A 17,855-nucleotide genomic window follows, 5' to 3' on the forward strand; every position below is an offset into this window, starting at 1 on the left:
TATTCTGAGAAATGATCTATCATGTGTGAAGATTCATAGCTTTCAAGCCAAATGATCAATCTTATGGCCACATTCATGGCATAGTTTGTACAAATGACCTCATATGGTGCGCAAGGATGCATATTGGAATGACAAACAATGTTGCCTACGGAATTTTTCATTTTCTTTGGACGAAAAATTCATTTTCCATTTTTCGAGTGCCCGAAATGAGTTTTTTGTGATGGACCTACCATATATTTGTCGCAAAATTGGACCTAATCAATTTTATAAATTACTAGGCCATATTTAATGCACAATTGACCAAATGGTTGGGTGTAAAAAGTTTTGATCCACCTCTGGTGAAAAAGACAAATTTTGTCGATCCAGCTAGAAGCGGGTCAAGTTTGAACTGTTGCTACCTCGTAGTTTGCTCTTTATTTTTTCCAAAAATAATTTCTAGGTACATAAGTATCTATTTAATCAGATAAACACCGAAAAAATTCCAAGATTCAACCACTCGCTAGGAACGGTCAAGCCCGTCGTTTTGACAGCATTTTGAAACAGGCATAAAAAATTCAAAAAAAATTAAAAAAATTGGGAAACCTCCGCATTGTGTCATTATATGTGACAAAGTTTTCAGCGAAAATAATAAACTTGTAATACGATAATTATTTTAAAAAAGTGTTCTGAGAAATGATCTATCATCTGTGAAGATTCATGGCGTTCAAGCCAAATGATCAATCTTATGGCCACATTCATGGCACAGTTTGTTCAAATGACCTCATATGGTGCACAAGGATGCATCTTGGAATGACAAACAATGTCGCCTAATGAACTCTTCATTTTCTTTGGACGAAAAATTCATTTTCCATTTTTCGAGTGCCCTAAATGAGTTTTTTTTGTGAAGGACCTACCATATATTTGTTGCAAAATTGGACCTAATCAATTTTATAAATTACTAGGCCATATTTAATGCACAATTGACCAAATGGTTGGTGTAAAAAGTTTTGATCCACCTCTGGTGAAAAAGACAAATTTCTGTCGATCCAGCTAGAAGCGGGTCAAGTTTGAACTGTAGCTACCTCGTAGTTTGCTCTTTATTTTTTCCAAAAATCATTTCTAGGTACATAAGTATCTATTTAATCAGATAAACACCGAAAAAATTCCAAGGTTCAACCACTCGCTAGGAACGGTCAAGCCCGTCGTTTTGACAGCATTTTGAAATGGGCATAAAAAATTCAAAAAAAATTATAAAAATTGGGAAACCTCCGCATTGTGTCATTATATGTGACAAAGTTTTCAGGGAAATTAATAAACTTGTAATACGATAATTATTTTAAAAAAGTATTCTGAGAAATGATCTATCATGTGTGAAGATTCATGGCGTTCAAGCCAAATGATCAATCTTATGGCCAAATTCATGGCATAGTTTGTTCAAATGACCTCATATGGTGCACAAGGATGCATCTTGGAATGACAAACAATGTCGCCTAATGAACTCTTCATTTTCTTTGGACGAAAAATTCATTTTCCATTTTTCGAGTGCCCTAAATGAGTTTTTTTTGTGATGGACCTACCATATATTTGTTGCAAATTTGGACCTAATCAATTTTATAAATTACTAGGCCATATTTAATGCACAATTGACCAAATGGTTGGGTGTAAAAAGTTTTGATCCACCTCTGGTGAAAAAGACAAATTTCTGTCGATCCAGCTAGAAGCGGGTCAAGTTTGAACTGTAGCTACCTCATAGTTTGCTCTTTTATTTTTCCAAAAATCATTTCTAGGTACATAAGTATCTATTTAATCAGAGAAACACCAAAATATTCCAAGATTCAACCACTAGCTAGGAACGGTCAAGCCCGTCATTTACCGCATTTTGAAACGGGCATAAAAATTCAAAAAAAATCAAAAAATTGGGAAACCTCTGCATTGCGTCATTATATGTGACCAAGTTTTCAGGAAAAATAATAAACTTGTAATACGGTAATTATTTTAAAAAAGTGTTCTCAGAAATGATCTAATCAATCTTATGGCCACATTCATGGCATAGTTTGTACAAATAACCTCATATGGTGCACAAGGATGCATATTGGAATGACAAACAATGTTGCCTACGGAACTTTTCATTTTCTTTGGACGAAAAATTCATTTTCCATTTTTTGAGTGCCCGAAATGAGTTTTTTTGTGAAGTACCTACCATATATTTGTTGCAAAATTGGACCTAATCAATTTTTAAATTACTAGGCCATATTTAATGCACAATTGACCAAATGGTTGGGTGTAACAAGTTTTGATCCACCTCTGGTGAAAAAGACAAAATTTTGTCGATCCAGCCAGAAGCGGGTCAAGTTTGAACTGTAGCTACCTCGTAATTTGCTCTTTATTTTTTCCAAAAATAATTTCTAGGTACATAAGTATCTATTTAATCAGATAAACACCGAAAAAAATTCCAAGATTCAACCACTCGCTAGGAACGGTCAAGCCCGTCGTTTTGACAGCATTTTGAAACGGGCATAAAAAATTCAAAAAAATTAAAAAAATTGGGAAACCTCCGCATTGTGTCATTATATGTGACTAAGTTTTCAGGAAAAATAATAAACTTGTAATACGATAATTATTTAAAAAAAGTGTTCTGAGAAATGATCTATCATGTGTGAAGATTCATGGCGTTCAAGCCAAATGATCAATCTTATGGCCACATTCATGGCATAGTCTGTTCAAATGACCTCATATGGTGCACAAGGATGCATCTTGGAATGACAAAAAATGTCGCCTAATGAACTCTTCATTTTCTTTGGACGAAAAATTCATTTTCCATTTTTCGAGTGCCCTAAATGAGTTTTTTTTGTGAAGGACCTACCATATATTTGTTGCAAAATTGGACCTAATCAATTTTATAAATTACTAGGCCATATTTAATGCACAATTGACCAAATGGTTGGTGTAAAAAGTTTTGATCCACCTCTGGTGAAAAAGACAAATTTCTGTCGATCCAGCTAGAAGCGGGTCAAGTTTGAACTGTAGCTACCTCGTAGTTTGCTCTTTATTTTTTCCAAAAATCATTTCTAGGTACATAAGTATCTATTTAATCAGATAAACACCGAAAAAATTCCAAGGTTCAACCACTCGCTAGGAACGGTCAAGCCCGTCATTTTGACAGCATTTTGAAATGGGCATAAAAAATTCAGAAAAAATTAAAAAAATTGGGAAACCTCCGCATTGTGTCATTATAGGTGACAAAGTTTTCAGGGAAAATAATAAACTTGTAATACGATAATTATTTTAAAAAAGTGTTGTGAGAATGATCTATCATGTGTGAAGATTCATGGCGTTCAAGCCAAATGATTAATCTTATGGCCAAATTCATGGCATAGTTTGTTCAAATGACCTCATATGGTGCACAAGGATGCATCTTGGAATGACAAACAATGTCGCCTAATGAACTCTTCATTTTCTTTGGACGAAAAATTCATTTTCCATTTTTCGAGTGCCCTAAATGAGTTTTTTTGTGAAGGACCTACCATATATTTGTTGCAAAATTGGACCTAATCAATTTTATAAATTACTAGGCCATATTTAATGCACAATTGACCAAATGGTTGGGTGTAAAAAGTTTTGATCCACCTCTGGTGAAAAAGACAAATTTCTGTCGATCCAGCTAGAAGCGGGTCAAGTTTGAACTGTAGCTACCTCATAGTTTGCTCTTTATTTTTCCAAAAATCATTTATAGGTACATAAGTATCTATTTAATCAGAGAAACACCAAATTATTCCAAGATTCAACCACTAGCTAGGAACGGTCAAGCCTGTCATTTTGACCGCATTTTTAAACGGGCATAAAAATTCAAAAAAAATCAAAAAATTGGGAAACCTCTGCATTGTGTCATTATATGTGACCAAGTTTTCAGGAAAAATAATAAACTTGTAATACGGTAATTATTTTAAAAAAGTGTTCTCACAAATGATCTATCATGTGTGAAGAGTCATAGCTTTCAAGCCAAATGATCAATCTTACGGCCACATTCATGGCATAGTTTGTACAAATAACCTCATATGGTGCACAAGGATGCATATTGGAATGACAAACAATGTTGCCTACGGAACTTTTCATTTTCTTTGGACGAAAAATTCATTTTCCATTTTTCGAGTGCCCGAAATGAGTTTTTTTGTGAAGGACCTACCATATATTTGTTGCAAAATTGGACCTAATGAATTTTATAAATTACTAGGACATATTTAATGCACAATTGACCAAATGGTTGGGTGTAAAAAGTTTTGATCCACCTCTGGTGAAAAAGACAAATTTCTGTCGATCCAGCTAGAAGCGGGTCAAGTTTGAACTGTAGCTACCTCATAGTTTGCTCTTTATTTTTTCCAAAAATCATTTCTAGGTACATAAGTATCTATTTAATCAGATACACACCGAAAAAATTCCAAGATTCAACCACTCGCTAGGAATGGTCAAGCCCGTCGTTTTGACAACATTTTGTAACGGGCATAAAAAATTCAAAAAAAATTAAAAAATTGGGAAACCTCCGCATTGTGTCATTATATCTGACAAAGTTTTCAGGAAAAATAATAAACTTGTAATACAGTAATTATTTTAAAAAAGTGTTCTGAGAAATGATCTATCATGAGTGAAAATTCATTGCTTTCAAGCCAAATGATCAATCTTATGGCCACCTTCATGGCATAGTTTGTTCAAATCACCTCATATGGTGCACAAGGATGCATCTTGGAATGACAAACAATGTCGCCTAAGGAACTCTTCATTTTCTTTGGACGAAAAATACATTTTCCATTTTTCGAGTGCCCTAAATGAGTTTTTTTGTGAAGGACCTACCATATATTTGTTGCAAAATTGGACCTAATCAATTTTATAAATTACTAGGCCATATTTAATGCACAATTGACCAAATGGTTGGGTGTAAAAAGTTTTGATGCACCTCTGGTGAAAAAGACAAATTTCTGTCGATCTAGTTTGAAGCGGGTCATGTTTGAACTGTAGCTACCACGTAGTTTGCTCTTTATTTTTTCCAAAAATCATTTCTAGGTACATAAGTATCTATTTAATCAGAGAAACACCAAAAAAATTCCAAGATTCAACCACTAGCTAGGAACGGTCAAGCCCATCATTTTGACCGCATTTCGAAACGGGCATAAAAATTCAAAAAAAATCGAAAAATTGGAAAACCTCTGCATTGTGTCATTATATGTCACCAAGTTTTCAGGAAAACTAATAAACTTGTAATACGGTAATTATTTTAAAAAAGTGTTCTCAGAAATGATCTATCATGTGTGAAGATTCATGGCTTTCAAGCCAAATGATCAATCTTATGGCCACATTCATGGCATAGTTTGTACAAATGACCTCATATGGTGCACAAGGATGCATATTGGAATGACAAACAATGTTGCCTACGGAACTTTTCATTTTCTTTGGACGAAAAATTCATTTTCCATTTTTCGAGTGCCCGAAATGAGTTTTTTGTGATGGACCTACCATATATTTGTCGCAAAATTGGACCTAATCAATTTTATAAATTACTAGGCCATATTTAATGCACAATTGACCAAATGGTTGGGTGTAAAAAGTTTTGATCCACCTCTGGTGAAAAAGACAAATTTTGTCGATCCAGCTAGAAGCGGGTCAAGTTTGAACTGTTGCTACCTCGTAGTTTGCTCTTTATTTTTTCCAAAAATAATTTCTAGGTACATAAGTATCTATTTAATCAGATAAACACCGAAAAAATTCCAAGATTCAACCACTCGCTAGGAACGGTCAAGCCCGTCGTTTTGACAGCATTTTGAAACGGGCATAAAAAATTCAAAAAAAATTAAAAAAATTGGGAAACCTCCGCATTGTGTCATTATATGTGACAAAGTTTTCAGCGAAAATAATAAACTTGTAATACGATAATTATTTTAAAAAAGTGTTCTGAGAAATGATCTATCATGTGTGAAGATTCATGGCGTTCAAGCCAAATGATCAATCTAATGGCCACATTCATGGCACAGTTTGTTCAAATGACCTCATATGGTGCACAAGGATGCATCTTGGAATGACAAACAATGTCGCCTAATGAACTCTTCATTTTCTTTGGACGAAAAATTCATTTTCCATTTTTCGAGTGCCCTAAATGAGTTTTTTTTGTGAAGGACCTACCATATATTTGTTGCAAAATTGGACCTAATCAATTTTATAAATTACTAGGCCATATTTAATGCACAATTGACCAAATGGTTGGTGTAAAAAGTTTTGATCCACCTCTGGTGAAAAAGACAAATTTCTGTCGATCCAGCTAGAAGCGGGTCAAGTTTGAACTGTAGCTACCTCGTAGTTTGCTCTTTATTTTTTCCAAAAATCATTTCTAGGTACATAAGTATCTATTTAATCAGATAAACACCGAAAAAATTCCGAGGTTCAACCACTCGCTAGGAACGGTCAAGCCCGTCGTTTTGACAGCATTTTGAAATGGGCATAAAAAATTCAAAAAAAATTATAAAAATTGGGAAACCTCCGCATTGTGTCATTATATGTGACAAAGTTTTCAGGGAAATTAATAAACTTGTAATACGATAATTATTTTAAAAAAGTGTTCTGAGAAATGATCTATCATGTGTGAAGATTCATGGCGTTCAAGCCAAATGATCAATCTTATGGCCAAATTCATGGCATAGTTTGTTCAAATGACCTCATATGGTGCACAAGGATGCATCTTGGAATGACAAACAATGTCGCCTAATGAACTCTTCATTTTCTTTGGACGAAAAATTCATTTTCCATTTTTCGAGTGCCCTAAATGAGTTTTTTTTGTGAAGGACCTACCATATATTTGTTGCAAATTTGGACCTAATCAATTTTATAAATTACTAGGCCATATTTAATGCACAATTGACCAAATGGTTGGGTGTAAAAAGTTTTGATCCACCTCTGGTGAAAAAGACAAATTTCTGTCGATCCAGCTAGAAGCGGGTCAAGTTTGAACTGTAGCTACCTCATAGTTTGCTCTTTTATTTTTCCAAAAATCATTTCTAGGTACATAAGTATCTATTTAATCAGAGAAACACCAAAATATTCCAAGATTCAACCACTAGCTAGGAACGGTCAAGCCCGTCATTTACCGCATTTTGAAACGGGCATAAAAATTCAAAAAAAATCAAAAAATTGGGAAACCTCTGCATTGTGTCATTATATGTGACCAAGTTTTCAGGAAAAATAATAAACTTGTAATACGGTAATTATTTTAAAAAAGTGTTCTCAGAAATGATCTATCATGTGTGAAGAGTCATAGCTTTCAAGCCAAATGATCAATCTTATGGCCACATTCATGGCATAGTTTGTACAAATAACCTCATATGGTGCACAAGGATGCATATTGGAATGACAAACAATGTTGCCTACGGAACTTTTCATTTTCTTTGGACGAAAAATTCATTTTCCATTTTTTGAGTGCCCGAAATGAGTTTTTTTGTGAAGTACCTACCATATATTTGTTGCAAAATTGGACCTAATCAATTTTTTAAATTACTAGGCCATATTTAATGCACAATTGACCAAATGGTTGGGTGTAACAAGTTTTGATCCACCTCTGGTGAAAAAGACAAAATTTTGTCGATCCAGCCAGAAGCGGGTCAAGTTTGAACTGTAGCTACCTCGTAATTTGCTCTTTATTTTTTCCAAAAATAATTTCTAGGTACATAAGTATCTATTTAATCAGATAAACACCGAAAAAAATTCCAAGATTCAACCACTCGCTAGGAACGGTCAAGCCCGTCGTTTTGACAGCATTTTGAAACGGGCATAAAAAATTCAAAAAAATTAAAAAAATTGGGAAACCTCCGCATTGTGTCATTATATGTGAGAAAGTTTTCAGCGAAAATAATAAACTTGTAATACGATAATTATTTAAAAAAAGTGTTCTGAGAAATGATCTATCATGTGTGAAGATTCATGGCGTTCAAGCCAAATGATCAATCTTATGGCCACATTCATGGCATAGTTTGTTCAAATGACCTCATATGGTGCACAAGGATGCATCTTGGAATGACAAAAAATGTCGCCTAATGAACTCTTCATTTTCTTTGGACGAAAAATTCATTTTCCATTTTTCGAGTGCCCTAAATGAGTTTTTTTTGTGAAGGACCTACCATATATTTGTTGCAAAATTGGACCTAATCAATTTTATAAATTACTAGGCCATATTTAATGCACAATTGACCAAATGGTTGGTGTAAAAAGTTTTGATCCACCTCTGGTGAAAAAGACAAATTTCTGTCGATCCAGCTAGAAGCGGGTCAAGTTTGAACTGTAGCTACCTCGTAGTTTGCTCTTTATTTTTTCCAAAAATCATTTCTAGGTACATAAGTATCTATTTAATCAGATAAACACCGAAAAAATTCCAAGGTTCAACCACTCGCTAGGAACGGTCAAGCCCGTCATTTTGACAGCATTTTGAAATGGGCATAAAAAATTCAGAAAAAATTAAAAAAATTGGGAAACCTCCGCATTGTGTCATTATAGGTGACAAAGTTTTCAGGGAAAATAATAAACTTGTAATACGATAATTATTTTAAAAAAGTGTTGTGAGAATGATCTATCATGTGTGAAGATTCATGGCGTTCAAGCCAAATGATTAATCTTATGGCCAAATTCATGGCATAGTTTGTTCAAATGACCTCATATGGTGCACAAGGATGCATCTTGGAATGACAAACAATGTCGCCTAATGAACTCTTCATTTTCTTTGGACGAAAAATTCATTTTCCATTTTTCGAGTGCCCTAAATGAGTTTTTTTGTGAAGGACCTACCATATATTTGTTGCAAAATTGGACCTAATCAATTTTATAAATTACTAGGCCATATTTAATGCACAATTGACCAAATGGTTGGGTGTAAAAAGTTTTGATCCACCTCTGGTGAAAAAGACAAATTTCTGTCGATCCAGCTAGAAGCGGGTCAAGTTTGAACTGTAGCTACCTCATAGTTTGCTCTTTTATTTTTCCAAAAATCATTTATAGGTACATAAGTATCTATTTAATCAGAGAAACACCAAATTATTCCAAGATTCAACCACTAGCTAGGAACGGTCAAGCCTGTCATTTTGACCGCATTTTTAAACGGGCATAAAAATTCAAAAAAAATCAAAAAATTGGGAAACCTCTGCATTGTGTCATTATATGTGACCAAGTTTTCAGGAAAAATAATAAACTTGTAATACGGTAATTATTTTAAAAAAGTGTTCTCACAAATGATCTATCATGTGTGAAGAGTCATAGCTTTCAAGCCAAATGATCAATCTTACGGCCACATTCATGGCATAGTTTGTACAAATAACCTCATATGGTGCACAAGGATGCATATTGGAATGACAAACAATGTTGCCTACGGAACTTTTCATTTTCTTTGGACGAAAAATTCATTTTCCATTTTTCGAGTGCCCGAAATGAGTTTTTTTGTGAAGGACCTACCATATATTTGTTGCAAAATTGGACCTAATGAATTTTATAAATTACTAGGACATATTTAATGCACAATTGACCAAATGGTTGGGTGTAAAAAGTTTTGATCCACCTCTGGTGAAAAAGACAAATTTCTGTCGATCCAGCTAGAAGCGGGTCAAGTTTGAACTGTAGCTACCTCATAGTTTGCTCTTTATTTTTTCCAAAAATCATTTCTAGGTACATAAGTATCTATTTAATCAGATACACACCGAAAAAATTCCAAGATTCAACCACTCGCTAGGAATGGTCAAGCCCGTCGTTTTGACAACATTTTGTAACGGGCATAAAAAATTTAAAAAAAATTAAAAAATTGGGAAACCTCCGCATTGTGTCATTATATCTGACAAAGTTTTCAGGAAAAATAATAAACTTGTAATACAGTAATTATTTTAAAAAAGTGTTCTGAGAAATGATCTATCATGAGTGAAAATTCATTGCTTTCAAGCCAAATGATCAATCTTATGGCCACCTTCATGGCATAGTTTGTTCAAATGACCTCATATGGTGCACAAGGATGCATCTTGGAATGACAAACAATGTCGCCTAAGGAACTCTTCATTTTCTTTGGACGAAAAATACATTTTCCATTTTTCGAGTGCCCTAAATGAGTTTTTTTGTGAAGGACCTACCATATATTTGTTGCAAAATTGGACCTAATCAATTTTATAAATTACTAGGCCATATTTAATGCACAATTGACCAAATGGTTGGGTGTAAAAAGTTTTGATCCACCTCTGGTGAAAAAGACAAATTTCTGTCGATCTAGTTTGAAGCGGGTCATGTTTGAACTGTAGCTACCACGCAGTTTGCTCTTTATTTTTTCCAAAAATCATTTCTAGGTACATAAGTATCTATTTAATCAGAGAAACACCAAAAAAATTCCAAGATTCAACCACTAGCTAGGAACGGTCAAGCCCATCATTTTGACCGCATTTCGAAACGGGCATAAAAATTCAAAAAAAATCGAAAAATTGGAAAACCTCTGCATTGTGTCATTATATGTCACCAAGTTTTCAGGAAAACTAATAAACTTGTAATACGGTAATTATTTTAAAAAAGTGTTCTCAGAAATGATCTATCATGTGTGAAGATTCATGGCTTTCAAGCCAAATGATCAATCTTATGGCCACATTCATGGCATAGTTTGTACAAATGACCTCATATGGTGCACAAGGATGCATATTGGAATGACAAACAATGTTGCCTACGGAACTTTTCATTTTCTTTGGACGAAAAATTCATTTTCCATTTTTCGAGTGCCCGAAATGAGTTTTTTTGTGAAGGACCTACCATATATTTGTTGCAAAATTGGACCTAATCAATTTTATAAATTACTAGGCCATATTTAATGCACAATTGACCAAATGGTTGGGTGTAAAAACTTTTGATCCACCTCTGGTGAAAAAGACAAATTTCTGTCGATCTAGTTTGAAGCGGGTCAAGTTTGAACTGTAGCTACCTCGTAGTTTGCTCTTTATTTTTTCCAAAAATCATTTCTAGGTACATAAGTATCTATTTAATTAGAGAAAAACCGAAAAAATTCCAAGATTCAACCACTAGCTATGAACGGTCAAGCCCGTCATTTTGACCACATTTTGAAACGGGCATAAAAATTCAAAAAAAAAATCAAAAAATCGGGAAACCTCTAAATTGTGTCATTATATGTCACCAAGTTTTCAGGAAAAATAGTAAACTTGTAATACGGTAATTATTTTAAAAAAGTGTTCTGAGAAATGATCTATCATGTGTGAAGAATCATGGCTTTCAAGCCAAATGATCAATCTTATGGCCACATTCATGGCATAGTTTGTTCAAATGACCTCATATGGTGCACAAGGATGCATCTTGGAATGACAAACAATGTCGCCTAAGGGACTTGTCATTTTCTTTGGACAAAAAATTCATTTTCCATTTTTCTAGTGCCCTAAATGAATTTTTTTGTGAAGGACCTACCATATATTTGTTGCAAAATTGGACCCAATAAATTTTATAAATTACTAGGCCATATTTAATGCACAATTGACCAAATGGTTGGGTGTAAAATTTTTTGTTCCACCTCTAGTGAAAAAGACAAATTTCTGTCGGTCCAGCTAGAAGCGGGTCAAGTTTGAACTGTAGCTACCTTGTAGTTTCTCTTTATTTTTTCCAAAAATCATTTCTAGGTACATAAGTATCTATTTAATCAGATAAACACTGAAAAAAATCCAAGATTCAAGCAGTCGCTAGGAACGGTCAAGCCCGTCGTTTTGACAGCATTATGAAACGGGCATAAAAAATTCAAAAAAAATTAAAAAAATTGGGAAACCTCCGCATTGTGTCATTAATTGTGACAAAGTTTTCAGGAAAAATAATAAATTTGTAATACGGTAATTATTTTAAAAAAGTGTTCTGAGAAATGATCAATCATGTGTGAAGATTCATGGCTTTCAAGCCAAATGATCAATCTTATGGCCATATTCATGGCATAGTTTGTTCAAATGACCTCATATGGTGCACAAGGATGCATCTTGGAATGACAAACAATGTCGCCTAAGGAACTTTTCATTTTCTTTGGACGAAAAAATCATTTTCCATTTTTTGAGTGCCCTAAATGAGTTTTTTTGTGAAGGACCTACCATATATTTCTTGGAAAATTGGACCTAATCAATTTTATAAATTACAAGGCCATATTTAATGCACAATTGACCAAATGGTTGGGTGTAAAAAGTTTTGATCCACCTCTGGTGATAAAGACAAATTTCTGTCGATCCAGTTTAAAGCGGGTCAAGTTTGAATTGTAGCTACCTCGTAGTTTGCTCTTTATTTTTTCCAAAAATCACTTCTAGGTACATAAGTATCTATTTAATCAGAGAAACACCAAAAAAATTCCAAGATTCAACCACTAGCTAGGAACGGTCAAGCCCGCCATTTTGACCGCATTTTGAAACGGGCATAAAAATTCAAAAAAAAATCAAAAAATTGGGAAACCTCTGCATTGTGTCATTATATGTGACCAAGTTTTCAGGAAAAATAATAAACTTGTAATACGGTAATTATTTTAAAAAAGTGTTCTCAGAAATGATCTATCATGTGTGAAGATTCATGGCTTTCAAGCCAAATGATCAATCTTATGGCCACATTCATGGCATAGTTTGTACAAATGACCTCATATGGTGCACAAGGATGCATATTGGAATGACAAACAATGTTGCCTACGGAACTTTTCATTTTCTTTGGACGAAAAATTCATTTTCCATTTTTCGAGTGCCCGGAATGAGTTTTTTTGTGATGGACCTACCATATATTTGTTGCAACATTGGACCTAATCAATTTTATAAATTACTAGGCCATATTTAATGCATAATTGACCAAATGGTTGGGCGTAAAAAGTTTTGATCCACCTTTGGTGAAAAAGACAAATTTCTGTCGATCCAACTCGAAGCGGGTCAAGTTTGAACTGTAGCTACCTCGTAGTTTGCTCTTTATTTTTTCCAAAAATCATTTCTAGGTACATAAGTATCTATTTAATCAGATAAACACTGAAAAAATTCCAAGATTCAACCACTTGCTAGGAACGGTCAAGCCCGTCGTTTTGACAGCATTTTGAAACGGGCGTAAAAAATAAAAATAAAATAAAAAATTTGGGAAACCTCCGCATTGTGTCATTATACGTGACAAAGTTTTCAGGGAAAATAATAAAGTTGTAATACGGTAATTATTTTAAAAAAGTGTTCTGAGAAATGATCTATCATGTGTGAAGATTCATGGCTTTCAAGCCAAATGATCAATCTTATGGCCACATTCATGGCATAGTTTGTTCAAATGACCTCATATGGTGCACAAGGATGCATCTTGGAATGACAAACAATGTCGCCTAAGGAACTTTTCAATTTCTTTGGACGAAAAATTCATTTTCAATTTTTCGAGTGCCCTAAATGAGTTTTTTTTGTGAAGGACCTACTATATATTTGTTGCAAAATTGCACATAATCAATTTTATAAATCACTAGGCCATATTTAATGCACAATTAACCAAATGGTTGGGTGTAAAAAGATTTGATCCACCTCTGGTGAAAAAGACAATTTTTTGTCGATCTAGTTTGAAGCGGGTCAAGTTTGAACTATAGCTACCTCGTAGTTTGCTCTTTAGTTTTTCCAAATATCATTTCTAGGTACATAAGTATCTATTTAATCAGAGAAACACCAAAAAAATTCAAAGATCCAACCACTAGCCAGGAACGGTCAAGCCCGCCATTTTGACCGCATTTTGAAACGGGCATAAAAAATTCAAAAAAAAATCAAAAAATTGGGAAACCTCCGCATTGTGTCATTATATGTGACCATGTTTTCAGGAAAAATAATAAACTTGTAATATGGTAATTATTTCAAAAAAGTGTTCTCAGAAATGATCTATCATGTGTGAAGATTCATGGCTTTCAAGCCAAATGATTTATGGCCACATTCATGGCATAGTTTTATCAAATGACCTCATATGGTGCACAAGGATGCATATTGGAATGACAAACAATGTTGCCTACGGAGCTTTTCATTTTCTTTGGACAAAAAATTCATTTTCCATTTTTTGAGTGCCCGAAATGAGTTTTTTTGTGAAGGACCTACCATATATTTGTTGCAAAATTGGACCTAATCAATTTCATAAATTACTAGGCCATATTTAGTGCACAGTTGACCAAATGGTTGGGTGTAAAAAGTTTTGATCCACCTCTGGTGAAAAAGACAAATTTCTATCGATCCAGCTAGAAGTGGGTCAAGTTTGAACTGTAGCTACCTCGTAGTTTGCTCTTTATTTTTTCCAAAAATCATTTCTAGGTACATAAGTATCTATTTAATCAGATAAACACCAAAAAAATTCCAAGATTCAACCACTAGCTAGGAACGGTTAAGCCCGTCGTTTTGATAGCATTTTAAAACGGGCATAAAAAATTCAGAAAAAATTAAAAAAATTGGGAAACCTCTGCATTGTGTCATTATATGTGACCAAGTTTTCAGGAAAAATAATAAACTTGTAATACGGTAATTATTTTTAAAAAGTGTTCTCAGAAATGATCTATCATGTGTGAATATTCATGGCTTTCAAGCCAAATGATCAATCTTATGGCCACATTCATGGCATAGTTTGTTCAAATGACCTCATATGGTGCACAAGGATGCATCTTGGAATGACAAACAATGTTGCCTAAGGAACTTTTCATTTTCTTTGGATGAAAAATTCATTTTCCATTTTTTGAGTGCCCGAAATGAGTTTTTTTGTGAAGGACCTACCGTATATTTGTTGCAAAATTGGACCTAATCAATTTTATAAATTACTAGGCCATATATAGTGCATTACTAACAAATTGGTTGGGTGTCAAAAGTTTTGATCCACCTCTGGTGAAAAAGCCAAATTTCTGTCGATCCAGTTGGAAGCGGGTTAAGTTTGAACTACACCTACCTTATAGTTTGCTCTTTATTTTTTCAAAAAATCATTTCTAGGTACACAAATATCTATTTAATCAGAGATAATTCAAAAATTTTGCAAGATTCAACCCCTAGTGATTTGAACTACCGTTGTTTCGTAGTTTGTTCTTTATTTTTCCAAAAATGATTTCTAGGCACACAAATAGTTATTTCATGAGAGATCCAACAAAAGTTTTGCAAGACTCCCCCGCGATTTTAGGCTGTTTTATTTTGCTATTCTCACGATTTAATATTATTATGTTGTTTCAAAATTTTCCTATAATGAATAACCTTTTTTAGAGAGATACATTTTAGAATTTTTTTATTAAATTCAAGAAGTGTTCATCATATTTCAATAATGTTCATGATATATGGGAAAATGTTTGTTGAATTAAAAAATGTTCTTGAATTCAAAACATTTCATGAAATAAAAAATGTTTTCATTGAATTTAAAATCTTTTTAACACACTTCAGAATTCGTGAACGTTGTCTTGCATTAGTGTACATTGTTTTAATTATAAACATTTTTGAAATCCCCAACTTTTTTATGAAGCAAAAAATAAAAACGGATAAAGAAAACACAAAACAAAAAACTAACGGAAAAGGAGGGAGCCCCGCCTTGGGCCGGCTCAAGCATGCATAGATTCGACAACAACCTTTATTCCTTAATGGGCCAAAGCCTAGGCGACTCACGAAAATGCTAAAAGAAAAAAACTGGAGGTGGCCTCGTCCGAATGAGGCCCAAGCCCAGTCGGATAGATACCTTAAATAAACCGCGCACGCTATTGATACACCAACATTGGGGTAGCATGGTGGTAATGTCCTCTGAAGTTGACGCGAGAGATCGTGGGTTCGAGTCCTGAAGGAGGCTCTTTTTGCTTCTTTTATTTTCCAAGCACAAGCCTAGTCAGATAGATCCTTTAATTAAGTCACGCACGCTATTGATATAACAACCTTGTGGTAGCCTAGTCGTAGTCACCTTTGATGGGCACACGAGAGGTCGCGGGTTCGAGTCTCGCGGCAGCCACTTTTTTGCTTCTTATTCACCAATTTGCAGGTCCTTTACTCTAAGGGAGGATGGCCCCACATGCCATAGGTGTTGTGTTAGTTGGTCCCGCTTGTCAATAGAGGCCTCATATATTCATACGTGAGTGGACAACGGGTCCCATGTGTCATTGACATTGTATTAGTTGGCCCCGCATGTCAGTGGTAGGCCCACAGATCATTTTAGTAAATATGTGAGTGTGGAAACCAACTGCTAAAAGTGACACATAAGCCAAAATGACATGACATGTAGGCTGAATTGAGGATGTGGCCGTCCAGTCATATCAATTCATCCATGTTTAAAATGGTGTGACCATCTATATTGGTCGTGATCAACTAGAAATAAGGCAGCGAACCAGTGTTGTCTATTTTATGACCATTTCGTGTTAGGAAATTATGACCTTCTGATCAAAATGGTCGTTATAGTTTAGGGTTTGGAGCCCCCCGAACAGCTTTTGACCAATTGGTCTGAAATGGTCATAGATTTATGACCAATTCTTCCAGGGTCACTGACAGAAGGTCACTAGTTGACATATTTCTTGTAGTGAGGATACAGCGCCTCTAACTGTCCTGGCCCTAGATCCAGTGCAGGTCGTGCCATCTAAGGGTGGGAGGATGGACCCCGCCACGGAAGTCGCAGACTCAACGACTCTAGAGCCGAACACAGATCTGACCTCCAACGAGCCCTTTGTCATTGGAACCTCGGACTTGTCTCCGGCCATAGGCTCCGAACCGCATGTATCCGCGCCCATCGAATCTAACTGGGCGCCAATCTTAGGGTTCAGCTCCGCGGACATCTTCCAACACTCGCCCTTGGGCGATGTGTTAAACTCATTGAAATCCCTCTCCTTGGCACGGGATTCTTGGTCGAACTATGTCCGGCTTGAGTGGGATGCGGATGACGAAGAACTTCGTTACCCACCCACCACCCACTTGATAGCCACTATCGACGACTTGACCGATGTGCTTGACTTCGACTCCAAAGACATCGCCGGTATGGATGGAGATGTAGGAGAGGAACAAGAACCACCGCCCACAGGGCGCTGGACAGCCACCTCGTCATATGACATATACATGGTGGATACACCCAAAGAAGACAATGGCGAGGGCAAAAAGGATCCAGTTGAGGATAAGCCTCCTGAGAAGCAGCCGAAGCACCAACGTCAGCAGCGCTGCTCTAAACCACGCCATGGTAAAAACAGCGAGACTGGCAAAAGAGATAATAGCACTCCGAACGATGCCGAAGACGAAGACGACCCCACCCAGCCGAGTTTCAAACAGGCCGAACGAGAAGACGGGCGAGCCAGCCCTGATGAACAGGACATGAATGAAGACTCGAAAGACAACAATTGTATGCCCCTCTTCGAGGATGAGGCGAGCCTTGGCGATGAAGAATTTAACGTGCCTGAGGATCCCGTTGAGCAGGAGCGCTTCAAGCGCCGGCTTATAGCCACTTCAAAGAGCCTGAAGAAGAAGCAGTAACAGCTTCAAGCTGATCAAGATCTGCTCACTGATAGATGGACTGAGGTCCTGGCAGCCGAGGAATATGGACTCAAACGGCCACCCAAAAGTTACCCGAAGCGCAGGTTGCTACCTCAATTTGATGACGAGGAACTGGAGCCCATACTACCAAGGCACGATGCGGCTGACCGACCACCGCGTGGCCGAGATAAAGTGGCCTATCAGCCCGAACACCAGCCCGCACCCTATCGCCGAACAAATAGAAATGCAACAGCTCGGGGATACACACATGACATGTGGTACAACTTGGAAACCAGAGCAGGAGAGCCCAGATCGATCTACGCATCGCGGGGGCGCACCCCAATGCGCAACGACGGCCACCACGCCGGATATAATAAATACAAACCTGTCAGGGCTAAATAGCGCAGA

The sequence above is a fragment of the Triticum aestivum genome, chromosome 1B, assembly GCF_018294505.1.
Source record: "Triticum aestivum cultivar Chinese Spring chromosome 1B, IWGSC CS RefSeq v2.1, whole genome shotgun sequence".
NCBI classification, from domain to species: Eukaryota; Viridiplantae; Streptophyta; class Magnoliopsida; order Poales; family Poaceae; genus Triticum; species Triticum aestivum.